Below are 9265 nucleotides of genomic sequence, written 5' to 3'. Positions count from 1 at the left end.
TATAGTAGCTTTGTGCAGATGTTAGATTCCTTTTTTTTAATCATTATAAACTGTGCTGGGAGTTCCTGGTTCAGCAATAATAGTTGATGCCATAGGCGGAAAGGAGTTTGAAGGCCTTATTTGGTTTATTGGTTCAAGAGCACCCTCTTCTGTTGATATGATGAAGTACAGTTTCTTTAATAAATGGTGCTGGTGGGGGGGGTCATTTGAACTTGTGATTCTGTGATGCCATTTCTCCAATAGATACTTCTCCCTTCCAAGTTACTGCCTTCTTCGTTCTTAAGCCTTTTGTTGAGTGCAGTTTTGAGGCGCCTTCCTTTTGACTCTTAGTGTTCAGATCTACCAGGTCTCAAACCTGTTCTTAGTATTTATTTAGTCAGACTGTGACTTTCTCCTGAAAATGAACTCTAAGTAATGTTATATTTTACCATTGCTGGTACCCCGAAGAAGACTCCTCTTTTCCTCACAATTCCTTTTTATTTTTTATTTTTTTATTTTTAAAATATTTTATTTATTTATTCATGGCAGAGAGAGAGAGAGAGAGACAGAGGGAGAAGTAGACTCCGTGCAGGGAACCCAACGTGGGACTCGATCCTAGGTCTCCAGGATCACACCCCAGGCTGAAGGCAGCGCTAAACCGCTGAGCCACCAGGGCTGCCCCACAATTCCTTTTTAAATACTTTATTTACTTGAGAGAGAGAGAGAGAGAGAGAGAGAGAGAGAGAGAGAGAGAGAGAATGAGTAGGGGAAGGGGCAGAGGGAAAGAGAGAGAGAGAATCTCAAGCAGACTCCCTGCCAAGTGTAGAGCCTGATGTGTGGCTCAATCTCATGACCCTGAGATCATGACCTGAGCTGAAACCAAGAGTCAGATGCCTAACTGACTAAGCCACCCAGGCGCCCCTCTTCTTCACAATTCCTGTCTGACATTTCATTAAATGGAACCCACATTTCATTTCATTAAATGTGGCCCTTTGTGACTGACTTCTTTCTCTTGGCATAGTGTCTTCAAGGCTCACCTATGTTGTAGCAGGCCATAGTTTATGTTAGGGTTTCCCTTTGTGTTGTGTATTCTATGGTTTTTGACAAATGTGTAATGAATGACACGTATCCTCCATTTTATATTATATAGAATAGTTCACTGCCCTAGGGAGATGTGGCTGGCTCATTTGGAAGAGCATGCAACTCTTGATCTTGGGGTCAGGAATTCAAGCCCCACATTGGGTGTAGAGATCACACACACTCACTCACACACACAGACAAAAGAATAGTTCACTGCCCTAAAAATCCTGTGTTCCACCTATTCATCCCTCCCTCCCTCAAGCACCCTGGCAACCACTGATCTTTTTACTATCTCCATAGTATTGCCTTTTCCAGAATGTCATATATATATATAGTTAGGTTCATACAGTATGTAGCCTTTTCAGATTGGTTTCTTTCACTTAATAATATATATTTAAGATTCTTCCAGGGCAGCCCGGGTGGCTCAGTGGTTTAGCGCCACCTTCAGCCCAGGGTGTGATCCTCGAGTCCCAGGATCGGGTCCCACATCGGGCTCCCTGCGTAGAGCCTGCTTCTCCCTCTGCCTGTGTCTGTCTGTCTCTCTCTCTCTCTCATGAATAAATAAATAAAATCTTTAAAAAATAATAATAAAAAGATTCTTCCATGTCTTTTCTATGACTTGATAGCTCATTTCATTTTTTAGCACTGAATAATATTCCATTGTCTGCATATACTACGGTTTATTTTTCTGTTCACTTTTTGAAGGATATCTTGGTTGCTTCCAAGGTTTGGCAATTATAAACAAAGCTGCGTTGCTCTTTTTCTGTTCCCCATATTTTGCTTCAATTTTTAAAAAAGATTTATCTATTTATTCATAGAGACACACAGAGAGAGAGAGAGGCAGAGACACAGGCAGAGGGAGAAGCAGGCTCCATGCAGGGAGCCCGACGTGGGACTTGATCCTGGGGCTCCAGGATCACACCACTGAGCCACCCAGGCTGCCCTTTGCTTCAATTTTGAAAGATATTTTCACCTGTATAGAATTGGTACAACTAAGTTAGCACTTTCTTTTTCTTTTCTTTTTTGGATTTTATGACAGTCACTTTCTTTTAATACTTTAAAGATTTCTTTCCATTATCTTCTGGCTCCTTGGTCTGCAGTTGAGAAAAATAGATCCATTTGAACAATTTCCTTTTAGTTTCTCTTCTGGATAATTGATTGTTTTTACCTGTGTTTAGTCTATTCTGAAAACTATCTACCAAGATCTTAATTTTGGTTATAATTTTCACTTCTATAATTTCTAGTTGGTTTGTTTTCAAAACTGTACTATAGCTTTTCTAATTTCTAGTTCCTTGAGAAATGTTTGAGTAAGGCTTTTCTCACTATCTAGCATCCTAGTGAGTCTGTTTCTATTGTCTATTGTTTCTGATGGTTCTTGTTCATTGTGTGTTGCCTCTCACTATGGATCTGATTACCTTTAATTATATGTTGGGTGTCACATTTGAAAATTATTTATAAAGATAATTTGAAGTCAAAGTGCACCTGGGCGGTTCAGTTAAACGTCTGCCTTCAGCTCAGGTCATGATCCCAGTGTCCTGGATCAAGCCCCAAGTTGGGCTCCCTACCAGAGGAGAGAGTAGTAGCAGAGAGTCTACTTCTTTCCGCAGCCCTCTGCTCCTCCCCGTATGGGCACTCTCTCTCTTTCTTGCTCTCTCTCTCTCTATATATATATATTTAAAATAAATAAAATCTTTTCTAAGAATCAAAATAAAAATAAAACCTCCCAGTGGCTTTTAATTCCGCTCAGAATAAAATGCAAAGTCCTTCCCATGACCTGTAAGAACTTACATAACCTGGCCCTTAGTTACCACTCAGATCTTAAAACCTGCACTTCAGTCACATCAGCTTCCTTGCTGTTCCTCAACAAACCAATCATGCTTGTGCCTTAGGGCTTTGTACTTACTTCATGTAATGCCTTGATATTCACATGGCTGGTTTGTTCACCTCTGTTAAGTTTCTGATAAAAAAAAAAAAGTTTCTGGGGTATCCCTGGGTGGCGCAGCGGTTTGGCGCCTGCCTTTGGCCCAGGGCGCGATCCTGGAGACCCGGGATCGAATCCCACGTGGAGCTCCCGGTGCATGGAGCCTGCTTCTCCTCTGCCTGTGTCTCTGCCTCTCTCTCTCTCTCTCTGTGACTATCATAAAAAAAAAGTTTCTGATCAAGTTTCACCTATCAGATAGGCCTTTCCTGACCACTCTATATAAAATAACATTCCTTTCCCTTTATTCTCTATCCTCTTATCCAGTTTTCTTTCCTTTTCTTTTTTTAAGATTTATTTATTTGAGAGAGAGAGAGGAGCATACACACAGGGTCGGAGGAGTGGAGGAGGGGAAGAGAGAGAGAATCTCAAGCAGATTCCCTGCTGAGCATGGAGCCTGAGGCAGGGCTTGATTTCAGGATGCCTGACTGGCTCAGTGGTTGAGCGTCTACCTTTGGCTCAGGGCCTGATCCCAGATTCCCAGGATCGAGTCCCACATCGGGCTCCGTGCATAGAGCCTGCTTCTCCTCCCTCTGTGTGTGTCTCTGCCTCTCTCTCTGTGTCTTTCATGAATAAATAGATAAAATCTTTTAAAAAAGGAGTTGGATGCTTAACTGACTGAGGCACCCAGGCACACCTAGCTTTATTTTCTTTAGAGTACTTGTCACCAATTGTCATATTTTTGTTTCTTAAAGTGCTGATTTTTTTCCCCACAAGATTGTAAGCTCCACAAAAACAGAAACTTTATTTTTTATGTCCAGCATCTTAAAACAGTGCCTAGCACATTAAAGGGCTCCATAAATACTATATTAATGAAGAAATTGTGTAAAACCTATATAAAGGAAGCTAATTTTTTCCAGAGAGACATCAAGTGATTGGATTTTGTGAAGGTATTGATCACTCCTAAATTGATTTATGAATTTATAGCAATTCTGATTTTATTTTTTTTAAGATTTTTAAATTAAAAAAAATTTTTAGATTTTATTTATTTGAGATAGAGAGAGCACCAGCCCAAGCAGGGGGTGAGGGGAGGGTCAGAGGGAGAAGCAGCCTCTCCACTGAGCAGGGAGCCCGATGCAGGGCTTGATCCCAGGACGCTGGGATCATGACCTGAGCTGAAGGCAGAAACCTAACCAACTGAGCCACCCAGGCTTCCCTAAGATTTTATTTTTAAGTAAACTCTACATCCAACATGGGGCTTGAACTTACAACCCTGAGATCAAGAACTACACGTTCTACCAACTGAGCCAGCCGGGTGCTCCAATAGCAATCCTGATTTTAAAACACTGTAGTACTTTATGGATATGATATGGGAGAGCTTGGTTCTTGTCTCACGGAGTTGAAGAATGAATCTCATGGACACAGGAGAGTGATTAAAGGGATAGAAGTTTTATTAACTGAGGATACAGAGAAAGCTCTCAGAAGTGAGAAAGGTCCCACCAGGGTTGCCACTGAGAGCTTGTAGGGTTGGTCTTTTATTAGAAGCCAGCCAGGGATCCTAAATCCTTTAACATTATCTATTGACATCACCATTGAGTTAGGACTATTGATAACATCTTTAATGGCTTACTTCTTCTTTGGGGTCTGGTTATTCTTTGTTGGTCACAAGTAGCTATTATAAGAAGACACCCTTCCCACCCACAACTTAGGTAGGGCAGGGTGGTCTGGCTTGTTCCATTATCTCTAGTTTCCTTACACCTCAGAATTTTGGGGATTTTTGTGAGCCTGCTTCAATGGCCTCCTATGTAGCCTTGCCTAGCCCCATTTGACCCTAACTCAGATAGTAGAAAAAATTATCTTAAAGATTTACCTAAGTAAAAATATGCAAGAATATCTAGGAAAATTATAAAAAATAGGTTAGAGGGAAATCTAGCTCTACTAGATATTAAAGTAATTGGAAGGTGACAATTTTTAAAGTATGATATGGTAATTAAAATAGTAAGAAGCAAGGGCATCTGGCTGGTAGTAGAACATGCAACTCTTAATCTTAGGGTCATGAATTTGAGCCCCAAGTTGAGTGTGGAACCTACTTAAAAAAAAGAAGCAGGATAAAAGGTTTGGAAATAAACGAAGTGCATACAACAGTTTAGATTTTGGTAAAGGCAGCATTTTGAAATCAGTAAAGATAACATTGACTAGTAAAGATGTCTGGAGAACTAGCTAGCCAGTTGGAAAAATAAAAATGATGTACTATCTCATTCCTTATTACAAAATACATTGAAATGTACCAAAGATATAAAAGAATCATAAAAATAGTATAAGAAAAAAATGGATGAGGCTTTTGTAAGCGTGACACAAAAACAAGAAGCTCTAAGAGCAAAAAGACATAAATTCAACTACATAAAAAAAGTTTAAAACCTGCAAAGCATAAAACACCATAAATAAAGATAAAACAGAGGTGCCCAGATGATGCAGTTGGTCCTGTCCAACTCTTCGTTTTGGCTCAGGTCCTGATCTCAGGGTCATTGTATCAAGCCCTGTGTGGAGCTCCCAGTTGAGCTCTGCTCTCTGCAGGAAGTCTGCTTAAGATTCTTTCCCTCTCCCTACCTCTGCCCCTCCACCCATTCACTTGCTATCTCTCTAAAATAAATAAATACATAAATAAGTCTTTTTTTAAATTTTTTTTAATTTATTTACGATAGTCATACAGAGAGAGAGGCAGAGACACAGGCAGAGGGAGAAGCAGGCTCCATGCACCGGGAGCCTGACGTGGGATTTGATCCCGGGTCTCCAGGATCGTGCCCTGGGCCAAAGGCAGGCGCCAAACCGCTGCGCCACCCAGGGATCCCCATAAATAAGACTTAAAAAAAACAAATTGGGAAGATATATTTGCAACAGATGTGACATATAGGACTTTACTTAGTACAGAAAAAGAATTCCTACACATCAGTAAGACCAACAACACATTAGAAAAATGAACAAAGGATATGAGAATGTACAAATGATTAATAAATGTATGAAAGATACTTAGCCTCATTAATAACCAAAGAAATACAAATAAAATATTTCATTTGACCTATCAGATTGGTAGTTTTAAAAAATTGACAATTTACAGAGTGGGCAAGAGTGCAGAGAAACAGCCACTCAACAGTGTAGTGGGATTATACAGTGGGTCAGTATTGTTGGAAAGCATTTTGTATATCTATAAACATTGTATTTCTATAAATATTTTAAAGATCCAGACTCTTTGATCTAGCCACTACACTTTGGTGACTCTATTGCGTAGAAATACTTAAAGCTGGATATATAGTGTTGATCATAGTGGAATTATTTGTAAAGATGAAAAATTGATGAAAAATTCTGAAATATAGGGGGCTGGTTAAATAAATAATAGTAACCCATGTAGTAGAATTCTATCTAATAATTAAAAGAATTAGATATAAGTTGCTATTGTTACATTTTTAAACCTTTTAAAAAACTAATATGCTTTATTTTTAGAGCAGTTTTAGGTTCACTGCAAAATTGAGCAGAAAGTACAGAGCATTCTCGTATATCCCCTGCCCCCACACATGCACAACCTCCCCACAATTGACATCCTATAACACAGTGGTACATCTGTTACAATTGATGAAGCTAAATTGACACATCATTATCACTCAAAGTTCATAGTTTACATTAGGGTTCATTCTTGGTGTTGGACAGTCTATGTATTGTATGGGTTTTTAAAAGCAAGTGTAGAAATAAATAGCATGATCTCACTTTTATAAACAACATTAATACATAAATATATCTGTGTGCATATAATCCATGTGTGCATGTGCACAGGCGCGTGCATATAAAATTCAAATGAGAATTGTCCTCTTTTGGAATCTTGCTAAAATGCAAAGCTGAGGTCCTGTTTCTTTTTCTTCTTTCTTTCTTTCTTTCTTTCTTTCTTTCTTTCTTTCTTTCTTTCTTTCTTTCTTCTTTCTTTGCAGGTTTAAGAGCAAAGTCTAGTTCTGTGTGCATTCAAACATGAAAGCTATTTACAGAAACAGAGAGTTCTAAGTCATGCTGTCAATTTCCCTGCGGTGCACCCTGAGGGCGTGGGCTGTTCCAGGCAAGGCAGGAGCTAACAGAAGGAGACAATACCAGAGGAGTCCAAAGAAGGTCAGTTTAATCGTCTTTTTTTTTTTTAAGATTTTTATTTATTTATTCAGGAGAGACAGAGAGAGGCAGAGGCATAGGCAGAGGGAGAAGCAGGCTCCTCACAGGGAGCCTGATGCAGGACTCGATCCCCAGACTCGATCACGCCCTGAGCCTAAGGCAGATGCTCAACCACTGTGCCACCCCGGCATCCCAGTTAAATTGTCTTTAAACTTGCTATTGATGTAGAGCACCCAGTCCAGAATCAGCCACCAGTCTGTGGCCCACAAGTGTAAGGTCCACTTTCTTTTTTTATTTTTTAAATTTAAATTCAATTTGCCAACATACAGTGTAACACCCAGTGCTCATCACATCACATGCCCTCCTTAATGCCCTTCACCCAGTTATCCAACCCCACCTCCCATTTAGCAACCTGAGGTCCTCTTTCTAAAGAATGGACCAAGGACCTGCCATGCACCCCCTCCAACTTGCACAAATATACGGAATTGATTCTTCAGCCATCATCCTTACCACGTCCATATGAAGAGAAGACCAGAAATCTGAGGCAAATTCATTGACAGACAAACCAGACATCAGATCCAGGAGTTGACAGACTAAGGTGATGAATGCTGTGGTTTTCCTGTTTAAATGTGGGGGCTCCAAGAGAACCCTTTGAAGCTAGGGTGGCTGCTGAGCTGCAGAAATTTGGAGACTGTTAATTTGGGTCCTCTGGGAAGCAGATGCTGAAGAGTGAGTTAAACTTATTGGGTAGATAAACTCCTAGGAAATGTAAAGGGAGGGAAGGAGGATCAGACAGGGAAAAGTTCTGATGATGATACACATTTCACACCTGTGAAAAGAAATGGCAGGAGGTGGGGGGTGCAGAATTAAGCAGGGGGAGCGTGCAGATAGTGATGCAGATATCACATCTGTAAAGGGGTAGAGAGTAGGATTGGGAGGAAAGAACCTGACACCACAATGCAGATCTGATAAAGTTTCAGCCAACCAATGGTGAGCTCTGGAGCAACGATTGCCTGTTAGAGGAATCACGTGTTGGGCAGAAAATGGACAGATCCTGGTACCCCTGCCATGCTCAGTCATTGGCTGGAGGATGCCCAGAAAGAGCATCTTGGTTAAACACTGCAGTAAATCCTGAAAGGGCTGCATGCAGCTTGAGGCTGTCAGCTACTCCTTGCAACTAAATGGCAAATTCTTTCTCGAAGGGAGAGCCTCACAGTGATCTTCCACGCCTGCCACAGAGGACTGCCCTGGGAGTGCCACTAGAGTGGAGGGTGGTGAAAGAATTTCTGAGAACTTGACACGTGCCTCCTGGAATTGGGGGGCATCTGTGAACATAGAGAATGATTCCCACTTCTCCCCCAGAGAATGCTGCAGGTGGAATAAAATAATCTATGACAGCCAGGTAAGGAGAGATGCGAAAGTGGGGGAGCTTGTTCTCCCATTGGTAGGCCTGAGGAAGATGTTTGAGTTTCCCAAGGAACAAGTAGGTGCCTCAGAACGAAGCTAGACTCAAGCTGTTGTGAAGTTATCCTGCTTCCAGCAGGCAGCCTATTGAGATGAGGGGCCCCTAGTAGTAAGAGGCCATGAGGTACCCTATCAGGGAAAGGAACTGAAGGAAGGTTGCAAGTAAATCAGCAAGAGAGCCCATTGTTCAAATTAGGGAATTGGGCAGTGCGGAGAATTTTTTGGCATCTCTGAAGAATCCGTATATGTGTCCTCCTAACCTCTGCCTCCCCAAAGCAAGCATTAAGAATATATCTGCCAAAATAAAAAAAAAAAAGAAAGGAAAAAAAAGAATATATCTGCCAGGCCGAAGACATCAAGGCCAGCCTGTGTTAGCCGGGAGAGAGAGACCAAAGAAAGACCAGATAAGTAAAAATAAACACAAAAATGAAACATCAAAAACAAAACATGTGGCTCTTTTCCTGTAAAACCACCCCCCCGCCCTCCCCCGCCCTTTGCCCCAGAGGACCCAGAAGCAGCTGACGGAGGGGAAGGGGAATGAAAGAGCCGTCAAGGTGGGGGGGTGGCAAAGCGTAGTGTTTGAGCTGAGTGGTTAGAGATAAAACTTTTTTTGTTTTGCTTTGTTTTAAAGATTTTATTTATTTATTCATGAGAGACACACAGAGAGGCAGAGGGAGA

The sequence above is a fragment of the Nyctereutes procyonoides genome, unplaced genomic scaffold (assembly GCF_905146905.1).
Source record: "Nyctereutes procyonoides isolate TBG_1078 unplaced genomic scaffold, NYPRO_anot_genome, whole genome shotgun sequence".
Lineage (NCBI taxonomy): Eukaryota > Metazoa > Chordata > Mammalia > Carnivora > Canidae > Nyctereutes > Nyctereutes procyonoides.
Note: the sequence above shows the minus strand (reverse complement) of the source record.